This window comes from Mustela putorius, unplaced genomic scaffold (assembly GCF_011764305.1).
Source record: "Mustela putorius furo isolate JIRA1106 unplaced genomic scaffold, ASM1176430v1.1 tig00003859_pilon_pilon_pilon, whole genome shotgun sequence".
NCBI classification, from domain to species: Eukaryota; Metazoa; Chordata; class Mammalia; order Carnivora; family Mustelidae; genus Mustela; species Mustela putorius.
The window spans coordinates 17,479,008-17,498,693 of NW_025422011.1; the positions used below are offsets into that span (position 1 = coordinate 17,479,008).

The 19,686-nt window shown below is 39.3% G+C and overlaps 1 protein-coding gene across 2 annotated transcripts in view; it reads left to right on the plus strand.

Moving 5' to 3' along the window:
• CCDC34 (coiled-coil domain containing 34) overlaps positions 1 to 19,686 on the plus strand; it is a 118,248-nt gene that overhangs the window by 81,446 nt on the left and 17,116 nt on the right. Inside the window, exon 8 of one of the 2 annotated variants that reach the window (XR_006602264.1) lies at positions 2,740 to 2,837. The exons of the other annotated variant lie outside the window; for it this stretch is intronic. The gene's annotated coding sequence lies outside the window, so the exon portion shown is untranslated. Of the gene's footprint in view, positions 1 to 2,739; positions 2,838 to 19,686 lie in introns of those variants that run through there. 2 annotated transcript variants of the gene reach the window in all.

A 19,686-nucleotide genomic window follows, 5' to 3' on the forward strand; every position in this document is an offset into this window, starting at 1 on the left:
TGTGTGTGTGTGTGTGTGTGTATTTTCAGGTGAGCTATGATAAGAAGTTTGAAAGTCACTGGATTGGACTAGGAGACTCTGTTATAAGTCTGAGAGTGATTGTCCAACAGTTGTGAAAATAAAGGAATTAGGGATATTATTGCAGTGGAACACCTTTGGAATGGAAACAACCTTCTGGTGCTACAGGCAGTGGGGGTGGAGCTGCTTCTTCCCACTTATGCCAAAGAAAGCAATTAAACCCATACTTATTTTCTTCTTCTCTAGCCTAACTTAACTTAATGCATTTTTCTTCTTCCCTTCTTATCTCTCTCTTCTTTTCTTTTTCTTCTTCCCTTTTCCCCTTCTTTCTTTCCCCTTCTACTTTCCTCTCAGTCTATCCCCTTATATTTTCTCCTCTATTCCCCCCTTTTTCTACTTTTCTTTACACCATGTTGCTTTTGGGGTACATATTTAATTGGAAAGCTTTCCTTCATGTCAGCATTAAAAATATCTAAGATATCCTTAAGCCTTTAAAATACATGCTATAGGCTTTTTGTACTCAAAATGTGGCCCATTGGCCAGCAGCCTCAGCGTCACTTGGGAGCTTTTTAGACTGTAGACTCTCAGGCCCTGTGCCAGACTTACTGCATGTTAACAAGACCCTATGTTCAAGTACGAGAAGCGCTGCTATTGCATTCATCATCTTAAAACAACCCTTTGAAAATCTGTCACCAACATGGTCATGGAAGGTGCTCCTCTCTTTGGAAAATAGATGGGGTTAGAGGTGCGGCAGGTGTAATATATGTGAGGGCTTGGATGCCTGGAATGGGAGGTGGTAGCTTTCCCTGGGACTCTGGACATGTTTAGTCATAGAGGCAAATGTCTGGCCGTCCTGATAAATATCAGGTCTTTTCTTGTTTGTCAGGGAATGCTGGATGATTTGGTTTGTGGTTTCAGGACATGTTGTACATTGTTAGAGACCAGCTGGAGGACATGTTGGTTGGTTTCAGTTGGCTCAGAAAGGGACGTCATTCCACTTGTTTTCTTTGGGAAAAATGGAGTGAGTTGGAGGTCATCCACAGAGAATGCATCTGTTATAAGAAGGATGGCAAGTTCTGGATTTTCGGGGACCATATCAAGTTAATACCTGCTACCCAGAAAAATTGATAGCATCTACTTTCACTAAATTGATAGTATCTACTTTCACTAAACTGATAGTATCTACTTTTACTTACCCCAGGGGGGAGCAGACCTTTCTTTTTTTTTTTTTTTTAATTTTTTATTTTTGATAAACATATATTTTTATCCCCAGGGGTACAGGTCTGTGAATCACCAGGTTTACACACTTCACAGCGGAGCAGACCTTTCTTAAGGACTGGTTAAAAATGAATCTAACAATCTGGAGAGTTAAACACCTTAGATTCTATTTGTTGCCAAGGCACGAGGCCAGGAAAAAAACTTCCCCTCAGTCAATAGCCCAGACACTGGATATTTGGAGGCATTTTGGTCACCTGGAATGTTTTGAGCAATTCCCAGATTGGTGCTTGTTCCAAGATTATCCTTTGTCAGCTTGGTCTAAACTTTGACTTGTCCAGTCATGGTTGTCTTTCTTGTTATATTGCCTCAACCTGGGTCCAGATCATTTGTTTTTTACTTCCTTGACCACCTCTTGCCACCCACAACACAATGAACAGTGCATTTCTGTGAATCTTAGGTGACTTCTTTGGCCTTAATGTCTCCTGACTCATACTTAGGATAGAGGAGATCGTGTTCCAAGTGGTTGAAATTCCTTGCACTCTGGATTGGAAATAGAAGGCTAATGTATTAGTGGTAGCAAGGAGGAAAAACATTTTTATACCAATTTATTTCATTGAAATTCTGAAACTAAAACTAGATTTAACACCATATGGTTAAGAGTGGGAAGATGGAGAGCTATCAAGACATAAGCTTTCTAGAACTCCCCAAAATATTAATTCTCAATTTTTCCCAATGCATTTCAAGGGCCATAAAGTAGGTCACATAAAGCAGATCCAAAGCTCTAGGCTCTGTAACTCTTCTTTGCTCTTGGCTCCTGCATATTTAAGGTGGGGCTCAGAAAATGCTTTTTCTCCTCCTGTTCCATCCAGAAGCTACTAGGCAAACATTCTGGTGGTGCTAATGGAATTTCAGAGCTGAGTTTTGTTTGTCAGTCCTGGGGCAGGACCTAGCAGATCTGGGGTGAAGGAGCATAAACAGGTGGGCTCTGAGGGGTGTCCACACTTGGCTGGAATGTATTGTGATGCTGTCTTGGGGAACTGGTATTTGTTTTTCCAGTCGTGCTTAGTCCTGGGAGGTGTTAAATTTCTTTAAAGCCTTCATGACTCATGACCCCCGGAGAGCTCATTTTCCACTCCTTACCTCCTCAAACCTATTTGCCTTGCTCTTCAAAATGAACATAGCAAAATCTCTTAGAGTGGTCACTTATTGAAAGGATAACTTGGGGAAAGCACTTTGTAAGCTCAAAAGCACCACACAGTTTGGAGGAGGGATTGTCATTCTGAGGAATTTGTGGAGGTTGATTTTCTACACATTTTCAAATGAAAAAACAGGGCTTATCTTTCAAAAAGGTCCCATTGGATGCTTTTTTCCTTCTTCCACATTTGCTACCAAAATGTTTGCAATTACTTTCTGAGCCAGTTTTGGAGACACTTTAGAGATTTGGTCTCTGTCAAGTTTCACTTCATTTTTGACCTTATCACCCCTGTTTGACTTGGTCTCCAGGCTCGTTCATCAGACTTGATACAAAATGCCAGTTGGCTTTTCCGACAATCAGAACTTCCCTCTGAAGGTTGTAGTTTTGCCGTTATTGAAGAGCTCCACTAGAACATACTGAGACTTTTCAGGCAAGTTCCAAAGAGGGGTTTTAGAAATTCACTGAATTATTGCTATGTCTTTGGGATAATGGTCCAGCTTGTAAGAGGTTACTAGTATGGAAGGCAGTACTTACTTGGAATATATACACGCAGAACAATAAATCTATACCAAAGATGTCAAGTCATTTCTCAACATTTTCCTAGTTTATTAATACACTGTTTTTTAAATTTGTTGTTTTTGTTTATTGGTTTTGGCAGGAGTAGTCAGTAAAGAACCAGGAGTTTGTTTGCTAACTCATTTATTAATAAATAAATCCATCCATTCATTCAGTTAAAATCTGGTTGGCATTTGACTTTCAATGGTAAAGAAGATGTGGTCACTACCCTCATTCAAATGGGAGATAGTTGATCATTAATCAAAGAACCACCCAAATAAATGTAAACAAAATGAAACCTAATATGCTAGGTGCTAAGGAGGAGAGGAATCTATATAGAGCTTAGAGTGAGGTTGAAGGACAGCTCTCCTGCTCGGGAAAGGTCTGGAGTGGGAATAAAATTCATCTGGCAGAGGGGAGGGAAGTGCAGGAGTTTTCCAGCTAGCAGGGCAGCTTATGTATACCTCCACAGCAGAAGAGATGCTGGAGGGATGAAGGAACAGAAAGAAGTCCAGTGTGGCTGTATCTCAGAGCATGGCAAGAAATGAGGATGAAAAGAGCATATGGGGCCTTGTAGGTAGGGGGGAACACAGGATTTATTGTCAAAATGGAAGCACTGGTGAGAGTAAAATGAGGGGTTTTTGATAATAACAACAACAGTCATAAGTCCCAACTATCTTGGGCAAAGCAGGACATATGCTCCCCTTACTTCAAGACCATGCTAGGGATTTTGGTCTTCATCCTAAAAGGAATGCTAAGCAGCCTTTTAAGGTTGGGATGAAATGAGTACATGATCAGATCTGCATTTCGAAAAGCCCTTTCCAGGTACACTGTACAGACAGGAATGACAGTCATTCCCTTAAATGCCAAGAGTCCTGGTTTGATTCGGATAAATCATCTTTATGCTCCAACCTCCTTTCTCTGCTCCCATCCTAGTGCTCAGCCCACATCTGTGTAGCAGCTGCAGAACTGGGATTCCAGAGGCTCTGGCTAATTTGTAGAATTATGAGGACGGTGCCTGGCAAGGGAGTGTTCCCATTAGTGCTGCTCATGTTCACATTGTAAGCTTGATGCCTTCCACATGCTCATGTTTTATTCTGATCCTCCTAGGGCCAGGCCAGTAATTAACTCTTTGGAGGAATTGGGCCCAACCAAGGTCTTTCATTGCTAAAATTTTTGTAAAAACGGGGCCTGCGCATGAAGAGCAATAGGAAGAAGGTCTTGAATCCACAAAGTGCTTTGTTCACATGCCAGTCTCTCTTCTAGAATCTGTCTCTTGAAGAGGTGCAGAGTTGGAAGGGGGTTTACGAGATTAGAATCCGATCAAGGAGTGGTCATCCCAGCAACGAAGGGATGCACCAGGCACCTCGTGCACACTTCCTCCTAGGATGCAGCCTGGCTTTGCTCACTTCTCTCCATCTGCATTTCTACCACAATGGGCTGAGCCCACATCTTCTCTCCCCTAGACCACTGCAGTAGTCTCCTAACGGGCCTGCTGCTTCTTGTTCGGCCTCTCTCTAACCCATGCTCCACACTCCATCAGAGTACTCTTCTAATAGCAAAACTCAGTCAAGGCCGTCCCTGTTTAAGGCTTTCCAGCGACTTCTCATTGCCTTTTGGTTAAAACCTACTCTTCTTACCATGCCCACAAAGCCCGTTGGCTGCCTATTTCTCAAAGGTTCTCATTCACCATCTCCCTCCTTACACACTAGGTTCCAGCACCATTTGCCTTCTTTTGTTTTTTCCAAACACACACAGTTATGCCCCAGAGCAGTTGCCTGGAACACTCTTGCCATTACTGTTTACGTAACTGGCTCCTGCTCATGCTTTAGTCTCTGTTCAGGTGTCAAGTACATAGAAAGGTTTTTCTTGGCCATCTGTTTACAGTGCATCCCTCTTACTAATCTTTATCTCAGGCCCTTTAATTGTTTATAACACAGAGTTTGTAAAATTTTTTTTTTAGCTTATTTGATTGTTTTGTTTTGTTTCATCTTCCCTCTTTGGCGCCCTTAGGGCCACCCTGAGGTGGGCATCATGCTCACCTCTTTTACCACCATATCCTCAGTGCCTAGCAAGACACTCACACCTAGTAGGTGTGCTCAATAAATATTTATGGAGGGGCGCCTGGGTGGCTCAGTGGGTTAAGCCTCTGCCTTTGGCTCAGGTCATGATCTCAGGGTCCTGGGATCTACCCCTGCACTGGGCTCCCTAATGAGTAAGGAGTCTGCTTCTCTGTCTGCCTCTACCCCTCCCCCTGACTCATGCTTTCTCACTCTCAAATAAATAAATAAAAGATTGAAAAGTACATATTTATGGAAAGAATTAACAAATGACAGTGGATTATTTTTGTTTGACAGATTTGTTTTTATTCTATGTGTTGTGAGGTAATTTTTTAAAATTTGGGCCTTAGAGTCCTGGTTATCTTTTATGATAGTTCTATTTGAAATTCCCTTTCCATAATAAAGACCCTCAGCCCCCAGTCTGGCCCCAGATATTTCATACCATGATCTTGTTTATTCTAAAGCTTCTTTTCTCTAGTAGAAACACTCTTAGTCATTTTAACTCTCACTCTGTGAAATGCTGTCCTGTTTGAGTCATCCTATTATTCTTTCACCCTATCAGATTTTTTTTGGATTCAGAATTGGTCATCTACCATAGTTGTTATGCCTCCATCTCATGGGCCACTTACACATTTGATAAATATGCTAGCTATGTCCTTTTCCAACTCACAAGCAAATATGTTGATTGTCCCTAGAGAGGGTCCTTTTCTTTAGGCACTGATAACTTAATGAGCCCATGGAAAAAATTAGCGACCCTTGTATTAAATAGAAAGTAAAGAGCTGAATGCTTCAACCAAGAAACACATTTTTCTGTAGCTGTCTAAATGACATTCCAACTGGATGTGTTGCTGCCTTCCTATACTCAACCTATTTGAAAGATTTGTAAATTATGATATATGATACTTGGCCACTTACATGGTGGTTTTGAAGGCTATGAGAAACATAAGATGATTCAGTTATGTGATATACAGCAAATGGAAAAAGGACAATGCAAAGTTATATTATGAGCAAATTTTCTTCTCTTTCGAAATATGTGGTTTTACATTTATAATGAAAAACATACATTTATAAAAAGACTTTACTACATCACTGTTCTAAAAATCAGTGCTTTCTATTAAGGAACCTCCTATTCTGACAGAAATAGGGATTAGGAGATGTCCTGTAAGTAACTGAAGGCATACAGTCTTTGGGGGTTTGGAATAATCAACCCTTGTCTGTCTTGATCACCCAAAGGGCTTAAAAATATGTTTGCATCTCATTTTCTAAGTTTGTGGCTTTCTGTCTTTTAAATGATACTGATAATGTTTTTCTATGAAGTTTATTTTTAGGAAAAAATATGAAATAAAGTTTTTTAAAATTCCTCTTTTCTGTTACCTTTCCTCTGTCCTTTGATAATGACATCATAGTGTCCTTATGACAGCCACCTCTTTAAGTTCAGACCCTGTCTTCAGCTCTCCTGACCTACGCTGAAGCTTACCTTACCTATCTTGAATACTATTTACTTATATATCCCATTGCTATGCTATTATGGTTATATCCTTGACTCCAAAAGTAATATTAATTATTATCCTAATCTATAAAGGTCAGAAAAATATAAAGAAGACCATCACCCACTGCTCAAACACCCAGAGAAAGCCCCTCTATTTAATAAAAATCATATATTAGAAATCCATTTGGTTTATGGAGTTTATGGGTGGTAATACCTTAGTTCCTTCTTCCCCTGTGGTTACTCTTTTTCATTCTAAACTAAGTAGTCTTTATATTCCTGAATTTCAAGGAGTGGCTATTAGTGGACATTTTATTTACTGTCACGGAGCTGCCAGAGCATTTTCTTAGCTTTCTTCAAATGAAACCAGCAAGGCAGGCACTTACTCTACCTTCTTGGAAATGCATCCCTTCTCAAGATCCCATGTGGAGAAGATGCAACTTAATACTCTTCCCCTATTTCTTCATTCATTTACTCATCCCAGTCCTCATTTCCCACTCCTAGGCAGCTCTCCAGCTCCCAGTGATGTTTATTAGGGACAGGCCACCCAGCTAGTCTCAGTCTTCTCTGATGAATTCCTATTATATTTTATCATCTCTTCTACTTGCCTTTTTCCAGCCTTGTATTTTCCTTTAGTTTTTCTTATAAAGAAGGCCTGCCTTTCATCCAGACATGACTCCAAGGGCAAGATCTATGGCTTACACAGGAAAATTTCATTTAATCAGAATGCTTAAGTACCTCAGAGCTGGTGTGTTTTACTGTAAATGTATTACTCAAGATTAACCGGAATCCCCCCCCAACCCCCAGAATACATCTAAAACAACTTCAGTCTTCTTTCATGTTCTATAACAAAGACTAGAGAATATCTGAGATTTTCCAGTACTTTTTGAAGTACATGCAGTTTCAGCACTCGGGAAAGGGTTCTTATGGCCAAAATTGAACTCTTTTTTTTTTATTTTTTAAGATTTTATTTGTTTATTTGACAGACAGAGATTACAAGTAGACAGAGAGGCAGGCAGAGAGAGAGAGAGAGAGAGGGAAGCAGGCTCTCTGCTGAGCAGAGAGCCCTATGCGGGACTTGATCCCAGGACCCTGGGATCATGACCTGAGCCGAAGGCAGCGGCTTAACCCACTGAGCCACCCAGGCGCCCAAAATTGAACTCTTGAAGCAAGAATATAGGATTCAGGCGCCTGGGTGGCTCAGTGGGTTAAGCCTCTGCCTTTAGCTTAGGTCATGGTCTCAGGGTCCTGGGATCGAGGCCCACATCGGGCTCTCTGCTCAGCAGGGAGCCTGTTTCCCCCCTCTCTCTCTGCCTGCCTCTCTGCCTACTTCTGATCTCTCCCTCTGTCAAATAAATAATATCTTAAAAAAAAAAAAAAAAGAATATGGGATTCAAGTTTGCATCATTTCTCTCATTCTTTATTCCCAAGACTTGACCTTTGGTCATCAGCCACATCTGAGGTATCTAAGTCGAAAATGAAAGTGATGATGAAAGATGATGGCAGTGAGGCAGAGCATCTCAAAGTCATGGCAGGAGCTCCTCCTGTGATTAGAAGGGATATTAGGACAGTAGCTCTATATCAAGAAGGCTGATGCAATGAGCTTCCAAGGAAGAGAGTAAATCATGTTCAACCTTTCATAACACCCAGTTGATGTGAGGCATTATAGTGCTGCATCCCAGAGACTCAATTATTTTCTTTTTTAAAAAATTTATTTATTTATTTATTTATTTATTTAATTTATTTTTTTATTTGACAGAGAGAGATCACAAGTAGGCAGAGAGGCAAGCAGAGAGAGAGAGAGGAAGGAGGAAGCAGGCTCCCCGCCGAGCAGAGAGCCCGATGCGGGACTCGATCCCAGGACCCTGAGATCGCGACCTGTGCCGAAGGCAGCGGCTTAACCCACTGAGCCACCCAGGCGCCCCAAGATTTTATTTATTTATTTGACAGAGATCACAAGTAGGCAGAGAGGCAGGCAGAGAGAGATAGGGGGAAGCAGGCTCCCTGCTGGGTAGAGAGTCTGATGCCGGGGCTCAGTGCCAGGACCCTGGATTATGACCTGAGCCGAGGGCGGAGGTTTAACCCACTGAGCCACCCAGGAACCAACAGAGAATCAATTCTTAAACTAAGGAGAAACTCATCTCACTGAATTTTTTTTCTTTCTCCCTGCCGCCCCCCCAACATCTATTCATTCATTCTCTTTTCAACTCCTTTGGGCATATGATTGAGAAGCTATTGTTGAACATGTAATGGGTGAAAATGTAGAATAAAGATTCAGAGTCTGGCACAGAGGAAGAATTCAATAAATGTTTGGTGGCTAGATGAATTAGCACACAGATTCGAACCCTGCCTTTGCTTCTAATTTCTTGAGTGACCTTGGAAAACTTCTTGACCTCCCTAAACCAAGTTTTGCCATCTCTAAAATGGGGGTGCTTGTTTATAGAATTGTTGTGTGGATTCAGTGAACTAATGCAAGTAAGAACATAGTGATTTTTAAAAAGTAGAATAGGAATAGCAGCAGTAATCCCCATAATAATCATTATTGTTGTTTTTAGAATCCAGTGCATAGATTAACTCTCCTTCTAGTTATATTTTGGTCTATTAAAGTTTTTTTAAGTTTTTAAAATTTTTTTATCATACTTCTCCTCTATTGTCACAATCTCATTGCTCAGTACATGTCTGAATATATTTCAAGGCCTCACTAAATGTTTGTTGTTGTACCCTTCCAAAGGCAAAATTAAAATCTATTCCTTTCATTCCTCTAGCCCTTCAGCCCATACAGCCTCCCTCATTATTCACTGGATTACTGAATGAATCTGATTAATGGTGGCAAAAATGTTTCATATATGATGAATGCCAGACATGTCCTGTCATGCTGAAATTGCCATTATGTCATGGGTGGATTTCTGCGGAGAAAATGTTTCATGATTTTTAAGAGGTTGATCTGCCCCAGCCAAAAGCAATGACCTCCATTGACTTGATGGGATTTAGGGAACAAGGAAACAGGTTTCTTGAGAGAAAGTGGTTAAGTTCTGCAGAAATATTTTAATCTACAAATTCCTGTCTCCATTTTGTACTTCTTTTTCTTACAATGAGCCATACTTCCTGGCGTTCATACTCTCGTGTAGCCCCTATCCTCCACCTAGATTCTGGGTTTGGCCAAGTGACTTTCTTTGGCCGTTGGGATATTAATAAATGTGATGCAAGCAGAGGCTTGATAAATGCTGCCCACAGGAGCGTGTCCTCTAGGAATACTTCCTTTTAGAATCTAGGCTATGTGTTGTAAAGAAGCTCAGGCTAGACCGCTGGATGATAAGAGGCCATTTGGAAAGACCCTGAAGGATAAGAGCCAATTTAGACATTCCCATCTCAGCTGAATGCAGCACTCGAGTGATCTCTGCAACACTATAAAGAGTGTTTATCTAAAGCTTCCACTTCAGCCCAGTTAACCCACAGACTTATAAAAGGTAGGAATACATTGTTATTTTAATCTATTAAATTTAGGTGGCTCCTTTATGTAACAATAGATAATGGGTACATAGTCTTTTTCCTCCCTTCCTCCAGGACCCATGGGCAGACTAAATGGAAACATCCCTTGATACATCTCTAAAAAATAAATTGGTGTGTTTACAATGATCAGCCCTTGTATAGCCTGGGAAGAGATTTTTTTTTTTAATCCCCTCAGATGTGTTCATTTTACAAGCGCAATATTGAGGCTCAAAAGTATAAGTTACTTATCTAGGTCTCCTGATTCAGCATGTGATATTCCTTCCATGAAGAGCCATTGTAATATTTTTAGTTTCAAAGGGAGTTTTTAAAAATTTTAATTCCAATGTAGTTAACACACAGTATTATATTAGTTTCAGGTGTACAAGATAGTGAGACCACAATTCCATACATTAGCTGGTGTTCATCACAAGTGCCCTCCTTAATCCCCATTGCCAGTTTAACTCACCTCCCCACCTCCCCTCTGGGGACCGTCTGTTTTTTCTCTATACTTAAAAGTCTATTTCTTGGTGCCCCCCTCTTTTTTCCTTTGCTCATTTGTTTTGTTTCTTAAATTCCACATATGAGTGACATCATATGGTATTTGTCATTCTCTGACTCCCTTATTTCACTTAACATTGTATTCTCTAGCTCCATCTGTGTTGTTGCAAATGGCAAGATTTCATTCATTTTTATATCTGAATAATATTCCACTGTATGTGTATACCACATCTTCTTTACCCATTCACCTCTCTCTCTCTCTCTCTTTTTTACAGAGAGCACAAACACATGCACATTCAAGGGGGGAAGGGCTGGGGGCAGGGGAAGAGAGAGAATCTTAGGTAGGTTCCACACCTAGTGCAGAGCCTGGCATGGGTTCGATCTCACAACCTGAGATCATGAAATCAAGAGTTGGACACTTAACTAACTGAGCCACCCAAGCACCCCCATCCGATCATCTCTTGATGAGCACTTGGGTTGATTCCATACTTTGGCTATTGTAGATAATGCTGCTATATGTATAGGGGTACATGTATCCCTTTAATTAGTCTTTTTGTATTTTGGGGGGTGGATTCCTAGTGGTGCGATTACCAGATTATAGGGTAGTTCTATATTTAATGTTTTGGAATCTCCAGATTTGTTGTTTTGTTTTTCAGAGTGTGTACCACTTTGTATTCACACCACTCATGTAAGAGGGTTTGTTTTTCTCCACATCCCACCAACACTTGTTGTTTCTTGTATTTTGATTTTAGCCATTCTGACAGGTATGAGGTGACATCTCGTTGTAATTTTGATTTGCATTTCCCTGATGATGAGTGATATTGAGCATTTTTCATGTGTCTGTTGGCCACCTGGATGTCTTCTTCAGAGAAATGTCTGTTCATGTCTTCTGCTTAAAGGGAATTTTCAACCAAAATCATGTCATTTGTCCAACTTATATATAACACTTTTTATCTACTTACACAATAATCTCTATTGACTAGACATGATTATTTTCTAGTTCAAAATGATAATCTAGATACCTCATGAGAGTGATGTCCATGGAAATTTGTAGCTAATTTAGCTCAGGGAGTAAGGTGCTGGCAAAAATACAAATGAATATCTTCGGAAGGAATAGAGGCATAATTAATACTAATTCTTGCTAAAAGTTACATGAGGCCTTTAAGAGTACAGATTATGCCTCGCCTAGTTCTTCAGACTTACTCATTCAGTTCTTATCTATTGGGTACTTCCTCTGTGTGCCATGTGTGAGGTGGATACCAGGATCTATCCTGAATGATACAGTATCTGTCCTCAACAGCATTTGACGTATAGGTTAAGTGATTTATTCAGGCTCACATCATTAGATAAGTATTAAATCTGGGGCTATTCCTGAGGGCCGGTCACCCTAGTGGCTGCCAACCAAATGCCAGATTGACTTCTAGAGTTGTCAGCCATGTTTAATTTTAGTAATTATGGTTTTATAGGTAATATTTTCTTTCGGTGCCTATCTCCTTTTAAGATCATAGTTGTGACTTCTGAGGGCTTCGCCATAAGATTCCCCTTTATGTGTGAAGGAAAGCTTTCTTAAGGATTATATTTAGCTTTTTCTGTCTTCATTGGGAGCAGGGATTAGATCTGTGCTATAGTATTATAGTTGCATTCCTAAGAAGTCACTTTTTATTAAAAAAATCACTTAAAAATAATTATTTCAGAAAGCAAATATGGGATTTGGTTCTGGAGCATTCAGACTCACAATAATAGAGTAATTTTGCCTGAAGGCATTTCAATAATACTGGTGTTTTTATAGCTTTAAGTCTATACTTATAAAGCTAAACATCCCTGGGAAAATCCAGCCTTGATTACGTCTAGCTTTTGATCAAGAGTAATGGCCTTTGTTTTTCAATCCTCCCCAAGACTATCAATGGCACAAGTCTTCTTAGCCATTTTTATCACATTTTCACCCATTGTTGGATAAATATATCCTGAAGTCACTCAAACAAAGCAGCTGATAGCAAGTTCTTTTTTCTCTTTGTCTGAGGTAATGTTAGTTCTAGCATTACAACTATGTGCATAATGAAAATCATGTGTTGCATTATTTATTCAACAAGTATTTTTTGATACCTACATGGTGAGGCACTGGGGATGTAGTAGTAAGCAAGAGAGACAAGTCCCTATTGCTATGGAGTTTGCATTCCAATACCTTCCAATTCCAATTTCCATTAATCGATAAATACACAATATAATATCATGTGGTGTAAGTGATATGGAGAAAAATAAAAGAGTGAGAGAGGGACCAGTGGTTGGATCATGCTGAGCCCTGGGAGACACTGAAAGGACTTTGGATTTTATTCTGAGTGTCATGGAAACCATTACAACTTTTTGAGCAGAGGGATGACATAGGATGCTTGATATTGTAGGAGACCTGCTCTGGCTGCTGTAGAACAGATTATTGACCGTTAAAGGGGATTGTTGGGAAAAATTAGGAGACTGTCGCATGGTCTGGTTTCCTCTATAAATCTGAGTCTGAGGCAAGGGCTTGCGTGATGGTAGTTTGTCTTGGAAAATGATCCAAGGAACATAAGTGGAAGACTAGGAAGTGTGAAATGACAAAGAGGGCAAAATGAATCCACTTAAACAGAAGATGTTGATAAATTCTATAGAAAACTGGATGTATATGTCACCGGGGACCTCTAAAAGGCCAGGTGGGAATATACCTCTGAATTGTTCAGCTCTGACCCCATTGATCCAGGGTTGCCCATTGAAGTGTTAACTCCCCTGCATACCAGGTTTTTGCACGAGGCAGAATGACTAGTAGCTCCTGCCGTCGTCCCAAACATTCCAAGTGAGAGTTCCCTCAGGAGCGAGAGTTCTGTGGAGCAGCTGAGGCATAATGAAGACAGGTATACTCCAGAGGTACCTGATACAAAAGCTTGTGCAGTAGAGATGATGGGAACTTGGATTTGGAAGGCAGTAGCAAGGTGGTGACATGTGGACAGATCCATGGATTATATCCAAATTACTTAGTGAAACTTTGCATCAGAAGAGAAACACCTGTATCTTCGCAGAGAAACAGACTGCTAATCTCACTCCATCTTGTATCCATGACGTTATATTTCCATTTTGTAGTCCTACTCTTATTCCCACTCACACAGCTACCCATTTTGTAAGCATCAACATTTACCATTTAACACAAAGAAATTGATGAATGAAGATTTAATAGCATGCAAACAATATGTCTTTCACCTTATATATCTTCTGTGTTTAACACATTTGATAGATTGTAGAGGCAAACAAAAGTGATGTAATTGGAACAAACTTGAACTTGCTGTATGTTTGGACAGAAAAATGCACTTTGCTTTAGACACATATCTAAAAGGGTAGAAGACTTATGGGCAATTTAAAAAAATGTCTATTTAAAGATTGACAAACAAAAGATTATTCCTCCACTGGTCATGGTTATTTAAGTTTCTTATATCATGCTAACCCAAGGCCAGGAATAAAATGTTCATGGCATGAAACTCAACATTTTGAAAAATAATATGCAATAGAGTGTTTCTAAGGAAAAGAAAAAACATCTGTCACTTGTTTTGAAAAAAATATCCTTGCAGATGAAGGTGCCTAGGATAGGAAAGTGATTCTGGAGTAGAATAGTGCAAAGAATGTTGCCAAAAGCCATAATGAAAAGGTTGAGTAGAAATGCATTATGGTGTGAGAGGTTGCTGTGTATTGTCTGGGAAGCATCTCAGATTGCTCTCACGGAAGCTTTGTCTTCTTTGCCTAGAACTTGGCTCTTTGCATTTTTATCATTCTCTACAGTCACTGTAAACTTTCTATTTAACCTCATTTGGGCAAAGTGACAATACTACTACCACTGCTACTGCTATTACCACGTGCTATGGTAGGAGTCCTCTTTCGTGCCAAGCCCTATACATATGTATGCAGTGATAAAAAAACACATGTTTTCTTAGTAGTTGATGTAAGAATGTTTTGTGAAGAGAGACATCTTTAGCAGAAAATTTCTTCAATCCACTGAAACATGGAAGGAAACCTCTGGGGTCGGGGGTGGTGGTGCCAGGCTTAAAAATAAGGAGAGATTTTGGTGTTAACACATGGGGATAAAAGGGAGAAGATGGAAGGTCCAAAAACTGCTGTATGGAGAGGAATAGGGAAGGCTGCCAGGCTGTGGTTTGGGGGTGATGGGGTTTCACTATCTATCACCATCTCTCCCACATGCACAGCTCTCACCTGGTTTTAGCCACATCAGTCTCTTCCCCTGTCCCTTTAGGCCTAGAGGTGATAATGACTTTCTCTTGGGTAGTCCCTGGATCCATCATTATACTAGTTCCCTTAATTCTGCCTTCACCTTTATTAAACATTCTGTTTCCCCTTTGCATATGCTTACCTCTCTGATTAATTATTACCATGAGTGGCTTTATGCAATTTACTTAACTGTTTTGGGCCTCTGTTTTCCTATCTGTAAAATGGGGCTAGTATTGGTATATAGAACATGGAATTGACTGTTGAGGGGTTAAGCAAATTGTTATATCTAAAGTACTTTGCATATAATAAGTAATATAGTAATAATAAGTATATTTCTTATTATAGTAATGATAAGAAAGTAAAATTTCTCATTGAATCCTTCAAATAACTCTATAGTGTAGGTATTATTTTCCTTATTTTATATAGGGAGAAACTAAGACCTAGAGAAGTTTAGATAATATAGAGTTGTGATTCAAAAATCAAGTCAGATGTAAAGCTGTTTTTCATTTCATTGCACAAAATGAGATTTCCCACTTAGTTAAAGGGGAGAGAATAAATAGTAAAATTAGTAGCTAGCAGAAAGCATGCTGTCCTACTCACATATTTTTTTTATTTTTATTTTTTCAAAGATTTCATTTATTATTTGACAGAGGGAGACACAGCAAGAGAGGGAACACAAGCAGGAGGAGTGAGAGAGAGAGAAGCAGGCTTCCCGTTGAGCAGGGAGCCCAAAGGGGAGCTTGATCCCAGGACCCTGGGATCGTGACCTGAGCAGAAGGCAGATGCTAATGACTGAGCCATCCAGGCGCCTCTCATAGATTTGTTTTTAAAGAAACCAATCCCCTAGAAGTGATTTTGGACAGTAAAAAGGACATTTATCTATGTTATACCAACCATGCCATGATATATGGCTTTTTTATTTTAATTTTTAAAAAATTTTTATTTTTTGCATCAAACAAGGTTTGTCACTTTCATTTTTAGTTTTTTGAGCCAATTGACTTTTCTCCCCCTATGGCTGCAAGAAACTTTCCCTTTTAGTATCCTTTTGTGTTTTCAAGCCTTGACTGCTAAAATAACTATTTTTCATCTTTTTTATTGCCCCACTGAAAAGATCTGAAATCTTATGATTAATGAGACAATTCTCACTCTCATTTTCAAAGGTAGGTCTTTTGTACTGAAAGAAGTGTGGAAAAGTGAAACTGGAAAGACTCAATTTCACATTAAACCCTCATTTAAAACCCTGACTATTGTGTAAGGGGAGACAAGGAGACAAAGAATGTAATCAAACTAGCTTTGTCTAAGCCACTGATACAGCATCTCCTAAAACTCCTTTTGGAGGAAATAAATTCCTTTTGGCTTCTACAGCTTGAGGGAGGTATTATCTTTCAGACTGAAAAAAAATCGTGGGCCCCAGACAAAGATAACCAGTAAACTGTGTACCAAGTTTTATTCAACAATCTCTGCCAGAGCAGCTGGACCAGAGGAAGAAGTGCTGTGTGTGTATGTCAGGGAGGAGACTGGCCAGAGGTCCAGAATGATGGCTCTGTGTGTCAGCAAATGTCCTTCATTCATATGCCCCCTCAACAATTTGTCATCAATCCACAGAAAGCACCAAGAAACCCAGGAAAAGTGTCACCTACCCATGCATTGGGTAATAGGCATACAGAAGTCAGTCCCATCTGTAGCTCATGCAGTGTCCCATGAACTGACTCCATTCCCTATTGGTCATGGTCTAGAGCCCTGGAAGACACTTTCTTAGACTCATGGACAAGAGAGTCTTTGTGGATACTTAGGAGTCCAGTGGAGAAATTCCAGCACACCACTGGAGCAAAAAATATATATGAGTTTGGATGTATTGGAGAGGGTAAGAAGAATAGTTCAACTTGACTCCTGTCACCTTTCTTTCAAGGTAGCACAGCTCAGTGCCAAAAAAGACTTTCTCAATTATAACTTCTCCTTTGGGAGAAAAAGAGAGCATGTAAATGAGCACCCTTCTTCCCCAGCTATGCAGAACTCTACCAAAAAGGCTCATTTCTCTCTCATCCCGTACAGGAGGATTAATATCATTGAAATATCCATACTACCCAAAGCCATCCATAGATTTAATGCAATACCTGTCAAAATTCAATGTCATTTTTCACAGAAATAGAAAAAAAAATCCTAAAATTCATATGGAATCACAAAAGATCCTGAATAGCTAAAGGAATACTGAGAAAGAAGAACAAAGCTGGAAGCATCATACTTCTTATTTTGAACTATATTACAAAGTTATAGGAATCAAAACTGTATGGTCCTGACATCCTGTTCCAGTGGAGCTATTGTGAACTAATTATTTGACAAGGAAGCCAAGAATATTCAATGGGGGAAGGGATAGTGTCTTTTTTTTTTTTAAGATTTTATTTATTTATTTGACAGAGATCACAAGTAGGCAGAGAAGCAGGCAGAGAGAGAGAGAGGAGGAAGCAGGCTCCCCGCTGAGCAGAGAGCCCGATGCGGGACTCAATCCCAGGACCCTGAGATCATGACCTGAGCCGAAGGCAGCGGCTTAACCCACTGAGCCACCCAGGCACCCGGGATAGTGTCTTCAATAAATGGTTTTGGGAGAATGATAATCATGTGAAGATGAATGAAATTGAGACCCTTATCTTACAGCATTCATAAAAATTAACTCAAAATGAGTAAAATACATCAATGTAAGAAATCAAACCAAAAACTCTTAGAAGAAAACATAGGGAGAAGTCTTACTGACATTGGTCTTGGCAACATGTTTTAAATGTGACACCAAAAGCACAAGGAACAAAAGCAAAATAAATAAGCAAGACCATATTAAAAAAAAAAAAAAAAAGCTTCTGCACAGCAAAGTAAATGATGAACAAAATAAAAATGGAATCAACTGAATGGGAGAAAATATATACAAACCATTTATCTGATAAGAGGTTAGTATCCAAAATATGTAAGGAACACATACAAGTCAATAGCAAAAAAAACCCAATCTGGTTTAAAAAATGGGCACAGGAACTGAATTGACTTTCCCAGCCAGGAGGTACATGAAAAGGTATTCAGTGTCACTAATCATCAGGAAAATGCAAATCAAAACTACAATATCACCTCACACCTGTTTATAAGTATATAATGTGGTATTGTTGATTATAATCAGCCATGCTGTGCACTATATTCTCAGAATTTATCCATCTTCTAGCTGAAAGTTTGTATCCTTTGACCAGTATCTCATTTCCCTAAACCTCCTCCCACAATTCTACTGTTATCAAAAAGACAAGAGTTAACAAGTGTTGGTGAACATGTAGAGGAAAAGGAACCCGGGTGTACTGTTGGTGGGAATGTAAATTGGTGTAGTCATTTTGGAAACAGTGTAGACGTTTCTCAAAAAATTAAAACTACAACTACCATAAGATCTAGCAACCTCACTTCTGGGTATATATCTAAGGAAATGAAGTCAGGATCTTGGATGTATATCAGCATTCCCATGTTCATTGCAGCATTATTTATAATAGTCAAGATATGGAAACAACCTGAGTGTTTATCAATGAATAAATGGATAAAGAAGGTGAAGTGTGTGTGTGTGTGGTATTATTTAGCAATGAGAAAGAAGGAAATCCTGCAGTTTGTGACATGGATGAATCTTGAGGGCATAATGCTAAGTGAAATAAGACTGACGAAAAGACAAATACTGTGTGATGTTACTTATATGTGGAATCTAAAAAAACTGAGCTCATTGAAACAGTAGAATTGTGGGAGGAGGTTTAGGGAAATGAGATACTGGTCAAAGGATACAAACTTTCAGCTAGAAGATGGATAAATTCTGAGAATATAGTGCACAGCATGGCTGATTATAATCAACAATACCACATTATATACTTGAAAGTTAGAGAAAGTAGATCTTAAATGTTCTTACCACTAAAAAGAAATGGTAATTTTGTGAGGTATGGAGGTGCTAACTGTACTGTGGTGGTAATTTTCAATCTTTGTGTGTCAAGTCATCATACTGTATACCTTAATCTTACACAGATTATTTCTCACTTATTTTTCAATAAAGGTTGAAAAAATTATGCTTCTGTCCAAAAAAGTCTGTTAAGTGTAGAAAATTAGAAATTACCTAAATGCAAATTGGGAAAAAGACTATATAAATGTGTGTGTGTGAGTGTACTATAAGCATATACTATATATATGCTATATAGATGTATGTATATGCTATATATAATATATAATATACCAGATATATTATATAATATGTATATTATTATATATCTCCCCAGGAGAAAAACAAAAACTTGGGTCCTCATAGTTATGGAAAATATCAGATAACATGAAGAAAAGGCCAAGTGTAATACATTTGATCTGATAAGACTTTGCACAGAGGTCATCATTCACTTGTCTCTTTGTATAAATTCATACCCAACTCACCAACATCCTTCCTTTTAAGATCCCCACCAAACTTGGCTAGTGTGGAATGGTGCCTGCATTAGCACATATAGACTAGTTCAATAAGAAACAATCTTCCCATCTCAATGACAAGCATAATAAAGTTTATTTCCTGTTCATTTCATGGTCCAATGACAACCACTAGACCATATTCACAAGATTTATTTTCTTTTGTTTAAAAAATCTACTTAGCCAGACTTTTTTCCCTTCCCCTAACTGGAGGAGCTCTACAGTCAGGAACAGTCATTGTCAGTGTGGTCTTCCCAAATTTCACATTTTTCTTCTAATATGTAGGACCATTCAGTTTTCTTCCACTTCAAACTCTGCTTCATGTTCACCTTTATGAATCCGAATCCATCAAGATGCTCAGAAGAGCAAGAGGACTATATTACAAATTCTAGCTTTCTTAGAAGACAGATGGTAGAAATTTCCTCTCTAGGACCACTCCCCTGGAGAGACTGGGCTCATTCCTGCAAGGACCTAGC